Raw genomic sequence first — 18,248 nt, forward strand, 5'->3', positions numbered from 1 at the left:
GTTTACTAAACAATGCCTAGGGAGTAATTATCAGTCTGTTCTTGATGGAGTCTGTCTGCACTCAGACTTAGTGTAAAGAGAAGTCTGGGTTATAGAAAGCAGAAGGGGCAATTTTTCTTGACAGTGGGAAGAACAGGTAGAAGGGAGTAGTGGTGTGTATAGAAATGAAATAGAATATAAACCATAATCCTTGTCCTTCACAAAATTTAAAATCTGTTTAGAGGAGAAGAAAAAGACAACAGAACAACCAAGCAATTATCTGATAGAAGCAAATCACATACTTCTTTACATAATGGGAATATTTTGACAATGAGTGATAGAAGATATTACAATTGTTCCCCACAACAAAACTAATTCAGCCTCATTATCCTCTATTTTTGTTTAGTTATCCCAGGGGAAGATGTCTAGTTCAAATCTTCCTGATTAGTTACTCCCACTCTGTTAGAGTTTGAAAACAGTCCTCTAGCACTGAAACCGAGGGACATGGCTCAGGTTGGCAAGATCATTATCCTCATCAGTGGACTTGACCTCCTGAGAGTCCTTTCAAATATATTGGAGAAGGGGCATTTGAAAGTAATTCCTGGTGTCTCTTAATTGAGAATAACATACACCTTCCTGATATAAGTGAAACAGCTGCTTTTCTTCGCTTTACCCATATGTGGCAATTTTTCACTCAGACTGAGAATGTGTGTAAAGACCAGCGAGTGACAGTGACAATTGTGATTTTGAATGTAGAAAAGCCAAACCCATCTGATGTCCCTGGCCTTCTGAGTCTTGCTGTCTGTGCTTACTCCAGCTTTCAGGCTGAAGGAGGCTGCCATTGCCTAGTCATTAGTTTCAAATCTCATTCTCTTTATGGTGATTTTGGGGTTTTAGATCTAAAAATATCATATTGTTTTTCATTGGGGGATAATGGTAAAAATGAAAAAATATTCCTTTATTATATGAAGAGGGAATGCTGTTTACAGGAGACATTGAAAACTCAGAGGCTTTTAATGTTTCCTTCACTTTTCTGAATCCAAATGAGGAGAGTAAAAGACCTAAAGATGAAAGGACAGAATGTCATACTTAAACAAAGAATTATCTATTTCATGATTACTTCAGTGGATTGGCTGTGTTCACATCTGAAGTTGCTAATGAATTCTGCTTATGATACTAGGCAAAATGGTGATGATAATAGAGTTTAATATTGAAAACTTGTAAAGCATATTTAAATAGTGTGAACACAGCAAAGAAGGAAAGGAGAGAGGGAGGGAGGAAGGGTGAAAGGGGGAAAAGTAACTGGTTTTGAATCAAAGAAGAACTTTGGAATTCACATGCTTATTTTTCCAAAATATTTTTACCTGAGAACATAAATTCTTTAAAAAAACAACTAAATTCACATTGTCAACTGCTTATATACAGGAAAAGCCTTTGACAGCTCTTTCTGTGTTTCTCTGTCCCAAATCTTATCAACATAACAGCAAACATGAGACATGAGAGACTATACAAACAGAAGCTAAGAACATAGGCTGTGGAACTAACTTAATGAGTTGAAAGTATAATCAACCTCTAACCTACTGGGTGGCTTGGAAACCATCTACTCTCTCTGTGCCTGTTACCACATTACTCTATGCCTCAATTTCCTTATCTGCAGATCTGGGATGTAATAACAGCACTCATCTCACAGAATTGTTGCAAAGGTTAAGTTGACTAATACATCTAAAGCACTTAAGACAGAAACTGGCACATTGTAGGTGCTCAGCAAATTAGATATCCAGTCTCACAGTTCACTGACCATCCCATATAACTCTCCTTTCTATCTCAGCACCTTACTTCCCAAGTTTTGGTCTTGTACTGTACACAGAATGACCCACTTTCAAACATTTAAAATTTGATGTTCCTGGATCCTACTATACCTATTACACTTTTCTCTTTCTTCCTTGCTAACTTTGGTCTCCAACAACTTTGGAATTTCCTATTTACATAAACAAGGTTAAAAGAGAAAAAACAGATTGAGGGAAGATACTTGTAATCTATATTGACAAAGGAATAGTGTACAGAAATATAAAGGTTTCCTACATATCGCTACAAAAAAAAGACTACTAGATGGAAAAGTGGCCAAATGGAATGAAAAAAAAGAAAAAAAAAAAACTTATCGGAAAAAAGGGAACCTCCAAAACCATGAAAAGTAATCAGGAAAAGTAAAGCAATAATGAAACAGTTCATACTTTATAAACTGGCAATAATGTGATACCTAAATATACCAAGTGCTGGTGAGGATGTTTGATAGGAACTCTCAGATATTAGGAGTGGGAGTTTAAGTTGGTATCTATACTTTAAAGTACAATTTGGCAAAGCCTAGTAAAGCCAGGACATTTGAGCTTTGGACATCGTTGGATGCCTGCTAGTATCCTATCTCAATATCATACCTTTTTTTATAGAAAGTTGATTTTGTTTGCCTAGCCATTCCTTCCCCAGTACAGTCATGTGTTTCAATGGAAGAAGATGTAACTTCCAGTTCTAGGAATGGAGTTGATTTTTTTTCTAAAATGATTATATTGCCATTGGCGGTGACACAATTTCAGCTAATAAATTATAAGGTGAGGTCTTCTGGGAGTATTATGCAGAAAGATTATAATTCCTAAGGGATTGTCCTAGGAAAAACAGCCTTCCCTCTTCTTGTGGGCACTTTTATTTGGATATCACATTTGCAAATGTTTTAATCATTCCACTACTAACCTGAGAAGAAGCCACACCCAGGATGACTGGGTGGAAGATGGAAGGGAATGATTCCTTGACAACCTTATGGAGTCTTAAATAAACCAACTCGATAATGCCAGCTCCACCTTAAAACCTCCAAACTGAAAGTTTTCATTCTTATTGGCAATATCAGGCTATTTCTGGGTATGTATACCTCAGAACTCCCATTCAAGTATAAATGAATGTATGTAGAAGGATGCATTTTGAAACAACTTTGTAAAATCCCCAAACTGGAAACAATTACCTATCTTCAATTGAATAGTTAAATATACTTTAGTATAATTAAGTAATGGAAGACTATAAAGCAATTAAGAATGTATTAAAATGAACACATTTGATCTGTTTTTATGAACACAGGTATATACCAAAATAATAACACACAGTGTAAAAAGAATAAGTTCCTGAATAACACATACAGCATACCATTTGTGTAAACTATGTAACCACACAAAACAATACTCTTTGGGGCCAATTGGAATGTACACATAGAAGAATCACATCAAAAATGATCAGTGAAAACATACATACAATCATAATAGAGGGAGTGGATGAAACATGCTAGATTATAAAGACAACTCTTAAGTGTATCCGTAATATTTTATTTCTTATAAAGATGTAAAACCATATATGAAGAAATTTATCATTCGTTGATACAGCTTAATGACAATATAGGTTTTTCTCATATTACTCTGATTTCTGAATGCTTAAAATAACTCATAAATATTTTCAAAAATAAAATAAAATTTAAAATAAAGCTAATTAGAAAAAGAAGATAAAGGAAGTGGAACTGGGGATGGGATTGTCTTTCACTATTCAATTAAAAGAGTTCTTTACTGTTTGACTACTATAACATGCATGAATTTCATTTGTAATTTCTTCAAAGCAGAGGATTTTGAAAAGAAATTCAGTCTGTTTCAGACCACCAATTCCCTCTTTGTTGCAACTTCTTCCCTAGTTTGACTGAACAATATGGTGGTTTGCGGTATCCCCCTCTTCATGGGAACTTGTAATTTTCTATGTGTCTTTGAAAAGTTCACAACATGTTGAAAATAAACATCAACATATGAAACCACTGGAGAACACTACATTCCTGGCATTCCTTCAAATCCTCCCTGATGATTTTCTCCCTAGTTCAAACCAACAGTCAAATTTTTCTTTTCCTAAGCCCAGCTATTAAGAAAATAATCACCGCAGTGCTAATTTGGTACGGGCCTTAATCCATCTTTAACCATCTCTGTGTGCTTTGGGTGACATCCTTCACTCCTGAGATTTTCATTACCACCATACACTTTGCCTCTCAAATGTGTAACTCCAGTCTGATTGCTACACTCAGCCTCAGGCTAGGCTTCAGCTTCACTATTAGACTTCTCTATCCAGTTACGTGAAGCAGAACACATTGTTTTACCCAATGTAAGAATGGGCATGGTTAGGGTCAGTACTAGTCATCTATAAATGGAAGCGAGGCAAGATGCAGAATCATGGACTGATCAATGCAGTTCATTTAAAGATGGCCTTAACTTTCTGACACTCTTTTCATTGGATCTGAAATTATTGACCCTCTTCTCATTGAGAGGTGGGGCCCATGACTCTTCTTCTTGCGTATGTGTGGATTTTATGACTGTTTTGATCAATAAAATATGGCAAATGTTAACACTGTGCCAAATTCTGAGCCTAAACCTTAAGTCACTAGTGGCTTCCATTTCCTCACTCTCGCCCCCTGTCGCCGTGAGTTCTGCCACTACGTCAGAAGTCCAGCTACCTCATGACCACCATGCGGGAGAGGCCATGTGGAGCTTCCCCAGCTGCCGGTCTCGGCTGAACCCAGGGTTCCAACCACGCCCCTAAAGTGAGAGATCTGTGAATAAACTCTCTCGAGCCCTCCAGAAAAATCCACCCACCAGCTGAAGACCACTGGGCGACCCTGCAGAGCCATGTGGAGCAGAAGAATCACGCACTGAGTCCTGCTCACATCTCTGACCCAGAAACCGTGAAATACAACAAATGATTTTAAGACACTAAGTTTTTGAATTTGTTATCGAACGATAGACAACAATATAACTCCCTCGTCTCCAGGGCTATTTAGTGGGCCTCCTAGAGCTATACATAGTTCTCAGCCCTGAAACGTTTTCCAATTGCCATGAGATATTAAAAAATATTTACGTACTCCCTCAACACTAAAACAAAAAATCATATAAAATAAAATTTTAAGATTCTCTTTTATTCCCTATTTTCATCCCTTTCTTCATCTCAAAGTTAATCACTGCTCCTATTAATGAATATTTAGATTATTTCTAGTTTTTTATTAAATAAAACAGTGCTGCAGTAAACAGCCTTGTACATATTTTATGTAAATTGCAGATCCATAGAAGTCAAATTACTGAGGCATAAGTTATTAAAATTATAATACATGACACCAAATTGCTCTCCCCCCAAACTAAAATCTTTTCTCATTTATATTGTACCAATATTTCACAATAGTGTTCATTTATCCAAATACTGGCCATCAATGGATGTTGTCATTTAAATTTTGCCACTTTGAGTAAAAAAAAAAGTGGTAGCTTATTGTTTTAATTGACATTTCTCTGATTATTTGTGAAGTTTGTAGCATCTTTTCATGTGTTTATTACTACTTGGGTTTCTTCTTCAGTGAATTCACTATAGATAATCCTTTTTTAGAAAAAAAATTTATTAGATTGCATCTTTGTATTTATTGTTTTGTGGTAGCTCTTTGCATTCTGAATATTAATTTGTTTGCTATTCTTTATGCCACAAATACTTTTTTTTTAGTCTGTGGTTTGTCCTTTATTCATTAATTAATTTATTTAAAAGGTATTTATTGGAAACTTTGTGCCAGCCATTGTACTAGATACCGGAAATACAGATGTGAGTAAGACAAAGTCCCACTCTCTTGGACTTAGTTTATTGTGGAAGATATACAGTAAACAATGAAAGACAGACATAATGTTTTATAAGTGTTACAAAGAGTAATAGAGTTGGGTAAGTGACATACAATGGTGAAGTGTGCTATTTTGATGGGCCAGCTAGGGAGGCCATTTGAGCGCTGAAATGAGCTGATATCTGGAGGCAAAACATTTCACTCTGAGGATGTAGCGTATGCAAAGGCCCTGAGATTAAGGAATAACTGTTGTGTTCCAGAAACTTGTAAGGAGGCTGGTTTGGCTAGAGGACCACAGGTAGTCAGCGGTAGTAAGATGCCACTCTAGAGCGACAGCCAGGGCCCAGAAAATTTAAGGTCTTGTAAATGGTGGACTGTGGATTTATTTCACTGGAGGATGAAAACTATTCAGCATTTTGAATGGGGAAGTAATGCAATCTGATTTCCATCTGAGAAGGAACAGGCTGGCCACGGGGCAAGATAGGCTGGGTGTGTGCACATGTGTACGAGAAGGTGTCGGGAAGAATGGGAGCTGAAAGATCACAGGGAAAGTCATCACCTTACTCAGGAGGTTATTTCTGTAGTCCAGGCAAGAGATAACTGGACTGTGGTAAAAACATCACCAGATTACAAATATATTGTGAGTGTAAAGCTGACAAGTGCAGTTGATGCACTATGAGGAGAAAGAGAGAAAAGATCATTCCAAGATGTTTGACCTGAACACTAGGTGAGTGGCGGTGCCCTTTGCTGAGGTAATGACTGGAAGGAAAAGCAAGGAAGAGCCTCATACATGTTGAGCTTGAGAAGCCTATTTGCTCTCTCACTGTCTTCTAGGCAGAAATGCGAAGGAGTCTGGAGTTCAAGGGGGAGGTGGTGGATGAGGTGGCAGGAACCTATGGGTCACCGGTGCATAGACAATATTTAAAGCCATGGAACTCTAGAAATCAGTGTAGGCCTGAAGGTGAAGCTGTCCAAGACCAAGTACCGAAGCACTTCCCTCATGTCCATGAGGGAAGAACAGGAGGAGACCCATCACGGAGGCCTTAGAAGAAATGACCAGTGAGATGGGAGAAAACACAGGAAAGTGTGGGGTCCCAAAAGCCAAGGAAAGCATTTAGAACAGGGCCAGGTACACAGCCCATTAAAGTTAATTACATAGCTGTTTTGTATTTATCCTTTTGAAGCCCTGTGATCCCCAAATAGTCCTTTCTTCTCTGACTTCAACTAGGACTGAGATTGTGATAGCTTTGACCAGTAGAATATGGCAGGAGATATTGTTCATATCAGATTCCAAGCTCAAATATTAAGTGACAAAGAAATAGATTTAAGTTGAAGATTCAGAAGAGACCATTGTTTTCAGAAATGTGAAGGTCATTGGTTACTTTGAAAAAAGGTTTTAGTGCAGAGAGACAAAATTCTTTATTTTATTTTTTTGAGATGGAGTCTCGCTCTGTCACCCAGGCTAGAGTGCAGTGGCACGATATTGGCTCACTGCAACCTCCACCTCCCGGGTTCAAGCGATTCTGGAGGGAGACAAAAGTCTAAGTGAACTGGTCTCTAGAGAGAATGGCAGAGGAGATGGGCACACAAAGTCCATTGTGGAGAAATTTTGCCTTAGAGAACAGCAAAACTCTTCAGGGCAATTTAATTGTTCTAAAGCAATAAGAAGGTTTACTTTGTTTTTGTAATATGGGAGATGTTCTTCTAAGATGTTTGTATGGTAATAACAATGAATCAATAGATTAATGGTGTCAAAGAGAGAGCAGACAATTGCAGAAGCAAGTCCTTGAGCAGATTGGAAGCTATGTGAGTCAGTGCACAAGCAAAGACTCTGAGTTTTGCTAAGAGCACAGGTTTTTCATCCATTTATAAGAAGCAACAAGTGAAATATCCACATGTACAGCAGGCGGACTGGTCGATGTGTTGGTCAGAGAACGAGGAATTGTTCTAATGTATTGATTCTATTTTCTCAGTGAAATAAGAAGATCATCAGCCGAGAATGAGAAGGAAGGAGTGGGTGTTAGAGATTTGTAAAGAAATGGGAATGAATGGGCTATTTGACTTGGGCAATGTAACTTCAGTACAAAACTTTTCAAGGCACCGTGAGCGGCAGCTAGAGATGTGTGATCACATCAAAGTTGGTCTGGTGTGTTCGTGTTCGTATTCAGCCATTTTTTTAGTCTCCAGCTGCATGGTTATGTTAATTATGGCATCTTGAATCACATATAAGTTTTTTTTTTCTCTCTCTCTCTTTGTGCAGTTAACTGAGATTGGCTAATTTTTCCTGTATGGATTCTTGCATATGTACATTCTAAGAAGACTCCACTTCTACCTTGAAATTACAAAACAAAACAAACAAAAACTTCACTATTTTCTTCTAATCTTGTCATCATAAATACTAACATTTTATTCCATGTGGGCTTTTCTGTATTCATAAGCGTGTGACTTTATTTTTCTCAAAATGGATAATATGATGTTTCAACATTATTTTTCAAAAATCTACCCTTTCTTCTCTGAAATATCATATTTGTCATGTGCATAGGCTTACTTTTGGACTTCTGCGCTTGCTTCATTCGTCTTTCCTGCTTGGTTTATTTATGGTTTATTTATGTTAGCCAGGGTGGTCTCGATCTCCTGACCTCGTGATCCGCCCGCCTCAGCCTCCCAAAGTGCTGGGATTACAGGTGTGAGCCACCGCACCCAGCCTCACATTTATTCTTTTAGATGTTTTACATAATCTAAAAACCAGATAAGTTGAAATAAAATTTAGTCACTAAATATTATTAAGAGAGGGCCACTTTGCAATAGATGAGTTCTGTGAATATCAGTATATTTCTACATAAAATGAACAAAGTACACCATTTGAAGCAGCCATACATACACCTGACATATTTAATGACTGAATTTTATACCTGATTATAATTTTTTCCAGGTGCATTCAATATCACTGCTTTACAAAAGTAACAGAGGTCGCAGTTAATCACCAAGAGGAGGAGCCCATAACAAAGCTCCTCTAGATTACTATTTTTTTAATCTGATGACCTGATTACCAGAAGCAAAGGACCTATTAAATCCTTTATCTCTTAAAATATATTTTTCTAGAAAATATTAAATGTCCTTAGTATCAGGAACACCCCACAGAGCACTTTGTTAGACAGAATGCATGTATGCTATATGAAAAGTCTTCCTATATATTCCCCTCTCTCTTTAAAAGGAAGTGATTTAAACAAAAATTCCAGAAATTTCTAGGCTGGGCTTAGAATTTCCACAGTGGCCATTGATTGGGGAGAGAACAAAATAATGGTAAAAAGAAAAGTATCTGTCTTTATCTCCCTTTTTCTCTTATTCTCTCCCATTCTCCCTTTCTCCCCTACTCCCCACACATATGCTAAAATTAGAATATACAACTAGTTTTAGAACATACTAATTTCTCCTTTATTATTTATCCATATGGGCATAACAGCTTAAGGGAGGCATTATCACGGTGTTTCAAATCACTGAATCTGACAGCCCTGGGATCATTTTTGTAGGCATGTTCTAACTTCCAAGAGTTCAACACAAGCTACATAGCTAACTGAGTTAAGCACTGAATAAAGACAACCTCGGTCTCTGGAGAATGTCTTCAGAAGAACAAGGTAACTGGGGTACTAGGTCACTGCAAATCTACCTCTGAAAATCAGTAAAACAGACAGAGGAGAAAATAGTCCATGCAATATTAATGTATATTACATTCAAAAAAGAAATATGTTCTGATTGCCCTGCCTCTGTAACCTGGTGCCCTAATTCTACACACTCTAAGACGTATGCAGTCAAAACCATTTGCCTGATTTCTGTCCCTCCCTGAAATGTTTATTTCTCAAAAATTCTTCATTTCATCTTTTTTAGAGAGTAGAATCATCAAGATGCAAGTATGTTTGAATGAAAAACATAACAACATTGCATCAGAAGGAGAGAAACTACTGCAGTTACCCAGAGAACTGCAAGTACCTGAAAGCTCACTAGGGACGGAAAATACAACTTCCCTCTAGTTTCTTCACTCTGGGTTTGTCACAAGTTACACACCCTACAGAGAGACCCCTCACCTTTCCCCACACACGGTACCTCCTTTTCCTTCCCTTACTCAGTAGGAATGTGCTCTTTAAGGATTCTGCAAGAGCAGGACTGGTGAGAAAAGTGCTTTAAAACACAGTGCTGTAGACTTCCATCCTAACCCAGCAGAGAGCACAGACATAGTATGTAAATGCTTAATATATTTCTTTTCATGTTTGTTGTGATTGAAAATTCATTACTGACTTCACCGTTATAAACAATGAAACACCAAGCTATGAGTGATGATTTAAAGTGAAAATATGGCACAGGAGTCCCCAAAACACCGTATACTGCATCATGCAATAATGTAATAATCTCCCAAAGTCCCAAGCCAGCAAATACCCTGCCACAAAAAGCTGGTAAGGCTCTGCAAAGCAACATTTGCCAAGAAAAAAAGTTCCACTGAAATTTGTATTCAACTTATTATAGTGTATACCATTTTCTTTTGGCCTTTATAATTTCTCTGTCATTTAGTTTCCAAGACAGCATTGGTCGGCAGGCTTTATAACTGTTTTCTTAAGATGGAGGAGAATGATAATAAAGGTGACATTTCCACTGCTAAGTGCTCCTGGATATGATGGTCCTGAAGAAACTGCTGCCTGTGGAGACTGCACTGATAGAACACGGGAGCCACAGTCTGTTAGGGAGAGAAAGCATGTCCTAAGACAGAGTTCATTCTTATGGAAATTTACATGATTTAGGATTTATGTTTCCATGTAAACCCATAAAATATAATCCATACAATTTTAGAACAACGTTACACTCTATTTTATAAGGAACAGAAAAATCAGCTATATAATTTGCCATCTCCCTCGCCCAAATGTGTCAATACTTATTGATCCTTGCGTTTCCTTTTTGGTTGAGCTAATCAAGATAAATGTAAAAGCAACAGCACCTAAAAGAACAGGCACTCAGCATATAGTTGATTGAAAGAAATAAGAAGGAGATCCATAGAGAAACTATGAACATGAAGAAAAATGTTGATTAAAACAATATGGTCATTTGGCTGTCTTTCATTTACTTACATGAATGAGCCAATAAAATCAACGTTTACTTCACTGTATTGAAAATGCGAGTAAATATAATTCAGTTGAAAATCAGAATCTACACAATTTGAGATAGAGCAACAATTAGAGAGTCATTGAAAAGTTAGTAAGGGAAGTGGAAAAAGATAAAGAGAAGGGGGCAATGTATAGCCTAGGAAGAGGTGCCACTGAGTAGTGGAGAGGTATGACGGTGAAGACAGTCAGTGGGAGGCCTGATCAGACAATAGTTTTCCAGTTCATCACTGGTTTCCTTGAAAGGTACCATTTTCATTCTGTAAAGGTTTCTTGGATAGGACGAGTTTTTACATGAAGGGTTTGGAGGAAGTGGTGAGGCTGGCTGTCAGAGCGGAATATCATTCGTGAGCAGCAAGGAAGAATATCAATCTCTTTGCATGCTAGAGAGAAATGAAGGATGACGAAATGAGCCCAGTGCACTAGGCTGGAAGGAAAGCCGCAGAGGGGCTGTGAAAGGATGCGCCATGGTAGTTAATACACAGCCACCTCAGGGGGACGGCAGGCCTAACAATAACCATGTCAAAACTCAATTCCATATCAATGAGAAAGATGTTGTGAGGAATTTAAATCAAATAAAAATAAAGGCCATCAAAGCATACAGAGAATAGGATAGCACAAAAAGAATGGTGCCCCGTCTCTGCCTCGTGAACTACATCATCCTTAAACTCCCCTGCTGTAGATTCTAAAGTCACTGTGACCAGGAGACCACGCAGCAACCTTCATGTTTCCAGAAACAGCAGCAGATGATGCAAGGTTTTCCATTAGGAACTGACCATTTTTAGCCTTTCATCCTTAAGGAAACAATAAAAATAATGACAGCTTGTTTTATCAAGTGCTTCAGACTTGGCAAGCACTGCTCTGTACACTGCATACATGAACTCATACCATCCTCACAAAAACTCTATGCTATTATGATCCGCATTTCTCAGTTGAGGAAAACAGGTCCAGAAACGTTAAATAACTCTCCCAGGGTCACAGAGCTAGTAAACAAGGAGGCGTGGGTTCCTCCTGAGCCCATGTTCATGACTAATACACATTGGCTGTCTCCCGAGACACCGACACCAGCACTCAATATGACCTTGAAAGATCTTGCACTGCCTTCCAAGGCCCTCATTTTCAGAGGCAGACAAGACCTATAGGTGCACACTGAGTTATTCCATCTCTATCAGATGCATGCCCGTGGAGAGAGTTCCTGGGCTAATGCCTAGGACCCAGGGAGAGTTTGACACATTTATCCACATTTGGTTCATTCCTGAAAGCATCAATCCAGTTTCTAGGTCTTAGAAAAATCATTTTCACCTGATGTCTCTTCCTAAAGTTGAGCATACCATAGGTTGAGCTTTAGAAAAACAAACCTGAATTTGTTATCTGATTTAATTTTTAAAGTGATAAGACCCATCTCTTACAGCTGTCTGTAAAAAATGGTCTTATCACTTTTAAAATTAGCTGTCAGCTAACCAAGTATCCAGTGTTTGCATAATATTGCCTGTATAGATTACATCTTAAGCTTATCTGGATTTGCTAATTATCACTATGCATTTTCCTATAGCATGATATTGGGTTTCTGAATTTTCAAATTTATAGAAGGTGTTCCTTCACGTTTGTCCTTGCATGAGTGGTGTGATTCATTGCTGATTTACAACAGCAAGTTCTTTCACATTAATGGCAGTAGAATGGAAGAGGGTTAAGAAGATGGAAAAGAGAATGAAGAATAGGATTCGTGCTAAATGAATATGTGTATACACACGTATATAATATCTGAGTAGAAAAATATTATCTGAGCAAATCAGTTACAAAAAGACACTAATCTTTCATGAGAGAGAAAAATGTTGATAGGAATGCATTTTTTAAAAATAATCTGATAGATGTCGTCTCGTTGAAGGTAATATTCACTGCTAAACAGCTTTTGCTGTTCTGCAAACCTCCATACATCCTTGTCTTGGCAATTTCGGAACATGTGGCATCTTCTTTCTTGGCTCCAATAAGTTGCAGTGTTTGCTACTCATCTTCTTTAACAGGAGTTCTTATCCTATTATGAAAATGGACATCTGAATGTAATAGGCAGTCCAAGTCCCTGAAGATATCTTGGTTTGAAGACAGAGAAACTTACAAATGAGGCAATAAAAAATAAATTGCACAACGTTGCATTTACTAAGTAAGCAAGATAATAGAGTCTGAAAACCGAAGGTGCTGAGTGAGCAAACTTCCGCCCCCTTCAGAATTGAGCCTTGATGTGACCCGCATGTTAATCCTGTCATGTGTAAGATTTATTATCGAGATGACATTCGTTACTGGCATTAGGTATTCAGTTTGTTTGACGTTTTTTATTACTAACCTTCTCTTTTCCAAAACCGATAACTCAGTGGTAAAAATTTATATCTTCTGTTATTCTTAAAGGGCCAAATTTGACATACAAATTCTAGTGCTTAAAATGGAATTTTATTTCGGGGGAAAATTGAGCTTCATTTGAATGAGACTCTATTCAATATTACAGAGGGTTACTAGCTAGCCTAACTGTTAAATCTAAGGATGAGAAGAGCAGTGGATACCACAGGGAACAATATTTTTATTTTTGTGTATATTCTGTAGACAGACTTGCAATTATATTATATTAAAATCCTGGTCTAGCAAGTTTGGAGGCCCTGGAAGACAGAATTACTCTTGGGTGGCCAATGAAGTTATTTCTGGGAATGGGAGTCCAGAATAAAACTTTAGAGTACAGTCTTCCTGTTTTGAGTAAAGCCAGGAGACTTGTAAATGTGAAGAGCCCAAGTGACAACAGAGATGTGATAAAGACTTAGGGCCAGGTGCAGGAATGCTCATGCACTGCCGGGGAAGGCAAACATGTGAGTGGTGTGGCCTCTCCCCCGTGAGCTGGGGTTGGTGATGCCATCACAGTACATCAGGCCGTGGGCCCAAGACAGCATTTCTCAACCCTTTAATACCCATGCCCCCTTTAATACAATTGGTAATCTTGTCATTCCCACACGATTATAGTTTTCCCCAGAGTGCTCAGTGCTAAGTCATAATAAGATGGAAATGTAATAGCTTCTCCAACACGTGACTCTTCCTCATTTCTTTACCTCTTACAGTAAACAGATTTGATGGGTTCTCCTCTCAAAGGAGGCTTTAACTGGAGAGAAAAGAGTGAGAGGAAAGTGCCTCTCACAGTGCCTGGTACATAGCAGACTCTCAAAAACGTTAGTCCTCTAGCTGGGCTGCTGGTGGAAAAAGGTGGAAAAAGGAAAACTAATGTTTTCAGCCCTATTAGATTTTGTACTTAGCAGACAATTTTTATTCAAGTCGGGGCTGGCTGTGGGTCTCTAACCCTGATGGGGAAAATCCCACTGGGCTGATTATCCATAGGAAACTAAAGTTGTTACCAACAAAGAGAAGAAAGGTGATAAGAGACAGGGAGTTAGTAGAATTGTTGGCCCTAATATTTTGCTTAAGAGTTTTTAAAGGTGTTATTATCCTGAATCTTCGTGTATTTTATTTATTTTGCACGCCTGTTTCTCCATGCTTGCTCCCCTGCAAGCTTTTTGAGGACAGAATTGGATGTTCTACTTGAAAGCATCAATGACAGCCTTGAGCTCCAAGTCCCTATACACGTGTCCAATGGACTTGTCCATCAGACTGAAGGCCAGTCTTGGCTCCATACTGCAGCCCCACCCACTCCCCTGCCTGCAGTTTCTAGAAATGCCATATACAAAATTACTGTTCTTAGGTTGTTTTAGCACAGTCTGGATATACAATAGATTGGTTCAAATCACACTTCAAGTTGGGTGAAAAGAAATATATACCCTTTCTGGTCCATTTGCCCAGCAGTGCATACTTTTTGGATAAAGTGAATAACTAATAATGCAAATCCTAAATAGAGCACAAAATGCTTTATTCAAAGCAATACATGTTGATCACATCATGAATAAGCTTTGAATCTTTTAAATCTATTAAGAACTGGAGCTATAGGAAATCAATTGCCTATGAATTTTAAAATAACATTTGTCTTGCTAGATGTTGTTAATTTTTGTAAAAAAAATGCAGCAAACTTGAAGACTCTAATTGAAAGTGTATAGTGTCTTTTAGTCATTTTTTTCATTTCTGCTGGGGCCTTACTTTAGACCTCAGCCACTTAAGTGTAGACCTATTAATGAACATGTGCATTCTTAAGAGTTTACAGCACTTAAAATCTTAAGACTATCTGTCTACTTTCTACAACACAGCTCCTAGATGTGCTAAATTTATAATTCATTTCTAGCTACTTTAAAACTACAAAATCCTATGCAACAATTTATTCTGGAATTTACAGTGAAAGAAAACATTGGTTTGATCTAAATTGCAATCACCACATATATTCAGATTGACTGCATACTCTCAGGTTTGCACTCCACAGGGTTCTGGGCTTCCATCAGTCCCCAACCACCCAGCAAGGCTCTGCCTGATATACAGAGAATCACTTTGGAAGGGCTAACCTGTCTTAGACTCAGAAAGACAAAGCTTCAATACACTGTCATGCTCTAAGTCTCCCTGAAGGCCTTCAGAGATGACACTATGTGATATGATTTGGTTCTGTGTCCCCACCCAAATCTGATTTTGTAGCTCCCACAATTCCCACGTGTTGTGGGAGGGACCGGGTAGGAGACAACTGAATCATGGGGGCAGGTCTTTCTCATCCTGTTCTCATGATAGTGAATAAGATCTGATAGTTTTAAAAGGGTGAGTTTCCTTGCACAAGCTCTCTTCTCTTGCCTGCCACCAGGTGAGATGTGCCTTTCACCTTCCACCATGATTGTGAGGCTTCCCCAGCCATGTGGAATGTAAGTCCATTAACACTTTTTCTTTTGTAAATTGTCAGTCTCGGGTATGTCTTTATTAGAAGTGTGAAAATGGACTAATACACCATGTGTCTAGCCTTCCATGCACTGTCACATTGGGCCTATGACCAAAGCCCCATCAATCTTCATCAAGATTAACCAGGAGGCAGCAGGGACATAAAACAAGATGAGTGCTCTGGTATATCAATGCTCTACTCATTAGAGCAGTGTTGAAAACACTGACATAAGCTGCCAAGCGTTAACCAGTATTCAATTGTGGAAGGTACCAAGTATTGAGTGTAGTGATGCCCATGTGAGTCTTCTTCTCATCCTTCTCTCTCCCTCTCTCTCCCACTTTTCATGTTCTCATGCTTCTCATCACCAAGTAAAGCAAGCTCACTTATTCATTTACTCAACAAACATTTATTGAGCACCTAATGTGTGCCAGGCTCACAATTAGCTCCTTTTTACAAGGACCTCTTTATTTAGCAAAGTAAAGTGACCGCTGATAAAACATTGACTTCAGTACTAAATTAGAGGTTTATTAAAAGCATTGGTAACACATAGAAAGGAGTAAACAATTGTGACCACTGGAGGGGAGATGGTGGAACAGAGGAGAATAAAAAGAAGAAGTATTAGAGCAGGATTGAGAGGGAAGCACATTTTTGCTAGGCTTGCAAGGAATCATAAGAGTTTGCTAATAAATTAATTTATACTCTAAGTGACATAATGGTTTTTCTGCATGTCCCATACAAGTTTGAAACTGAGTTAACTAGCCTGAACTGCACACTGACCCATGCCCAACCTACTCTCCTTCTTGATTTCTCTATACTGGTTTTTGGTATCATCAACCAATCATATCTAGTCTTGGAAACTAAGAGTTAGCTTTGCATCTTGTTTTTCCTTTACACCCCACATGACATGATAGCCAGACCAAATCCATTTTATTCAAGAAATGTCCATTTGATCCATCTCATCTTCTCCATGCCAAGTCCTTGTCAACTTTCTCCTGAACTAATTTCAGTACACTCTTTACTGCCAATCACTTCTTAGAAAAGAACATATTCTTGGCTCTCCTGCTATAATGTATGTTGCCCCTTCACTGCAGTGCTCCAGGACCCTATATTGACCATGCTTCTGTGCTTCTGCTTGTGTGTGTGTGTGTGTGTGTGTGTGTGTGTGTGTGTGTGTGAGAGAGAGAGAGAGAGAGAGAGAGAGAGAGAGTCCATGTGTGTGCATGCACATATGTGCATTCATGCACCCACATGATCAGGAATTTTTCTCTTCTGCTTTACTTCAGCTGTGTTCATGGCCTTTTATTGTGGAAACCTATTCATAACTCTAAACCAGCTTAAATGCCTCTATAATTTTTCTTACTTCTCTTACCCGTATATTCTGTAGAACACAGCACTGTGAATTATAACAAGTTATCTGAACAAACTGGACACAGCAGGATACAAGCAGAAAGTAACTTGACTTTTTGTTTACAACTGCCTGTTAAACTTGTCCATTTGTATAGTTTTCTTCTCTATTCCACTGGGTAATCTTGAGGAAATCTTATAACTTTTTTAGCCATTCTCAGATATTATCAAATTGTCTCTCCTTCCATAAATTAAAAGTATAGACAAATGTAATGTCAACAATTAATTCTATGATTCAACCTAATACTTATGCCTTCTCCACATAGCTCAGGCAACATGGGGTCTTAGAATTCTGCAGCAGGAACATGGTCGCTCAGTTTCTTCTCTCTTCCTTGCTCCTCCTTCTCCTTTACTTGCTAACTGCTATGTGGGACCCTCCATATTTGTGCCTGGGGAGCACAGGGTATGAAGGTGATGGCAGTGAATTAGGAGAAAGATCATAGTCTTAACGTGGCCAATGTGGTGTATCCAGTGTCCAAGGTCAACTGTGCTTGTTAGATGACCAAATGTTGGCTGTTTCTCTTGCAAGGATTTGGTGGGGTCTTCAGAGAGCCACTCTGCCACCCAGGACAACTTACTGAAATTCCCTGAATAAGTTCAGCTTCTTCCAGCTGGCCATGAATGACTACCCTCCACCCCCATCTTCTGGCCATCTACCTCATAGAATCTCCCTCTGGTGGTGGTCACCTTCTCCAACTGGACATGATCACCTCCCCAACTGGATGATCAACTGGACAGAATCATTTATACAATAAACTTTTAAGTTTAGAATACTTTTAGATTTATAGGAAGCCTGCAGAGTTCCCATGTATCCCATGCCTAGTTTCTTCTCCATTCATCCTCTTACTTTAGTCATATACCTATGAACAGTTAATTAACCAATGTTGATACTTCATTATGAGCTAAAGTCCATACTTTATTCACATTTCTTTAGTTTTTACCAAATGTCCTTTTTCTGTGTCAGTATCTCATGCAGTATACCACATTATCTTTAGGTGTTATGTCTCTTAGCCTCCTCTTGGCTGTGAAAGTTTCTCAGCTTTCTTTGTTTTTTTTTATTATTATTTATTATTATTAATTTTTGAGACAGAGTCTCACTCTATCACCCAGGCTGTAGTGCAATGGCACAATCTCGGCTCACTGCAACCTCTGCCTCCAGATTCAAGTGATTGTCCTGTCTCAGCCCTCTGAGTAGCTGGGATTACAGGTACACGCCACCATGCCT

At 38.5% G+C, this 18,248-nt stretch overlaps 1 long non-coding RNA gene across 6 annotated transcripts in view; it reads right to left on the reverse strand.

The window, feature by feature from the left end:
• Window positions 1–18,248, reverse strand: part of LOC103879164 — an 83,201-nt gene that overhangs the window by 31,730 nt on the left and 33,223 nt on the right. The window contains exon 5 of one of the 6 annotated variants that reach the window (XR_004178648.1): window positions 10,164–10,364. The exons of the other annotated variants lie outside the window; for them this stretch is intronic. This is a non-coding gene — a long non-coding RNA (uncharacterized LOC103879164). The remainder of the gene's footprint in view (window positions 1–10,163; window positions 10,365–18,248) is intronic. 6 annotated transcript variants of the gene reach the window in all.

This window comes from Papio anubis, chromosome 15 (assembly GCF_008728515.1).
Source record: "Papio anubis isolate 15944 chromosome 15, Panubis1.0, whole genome shotgun sequence".
Taxonomy (NCBI): domain Eukaryota; kingdom Metazoa; phylum Chordata; class Mammalia; order Primates; family Cercopithecidae; genus Papio; species Papio anubis.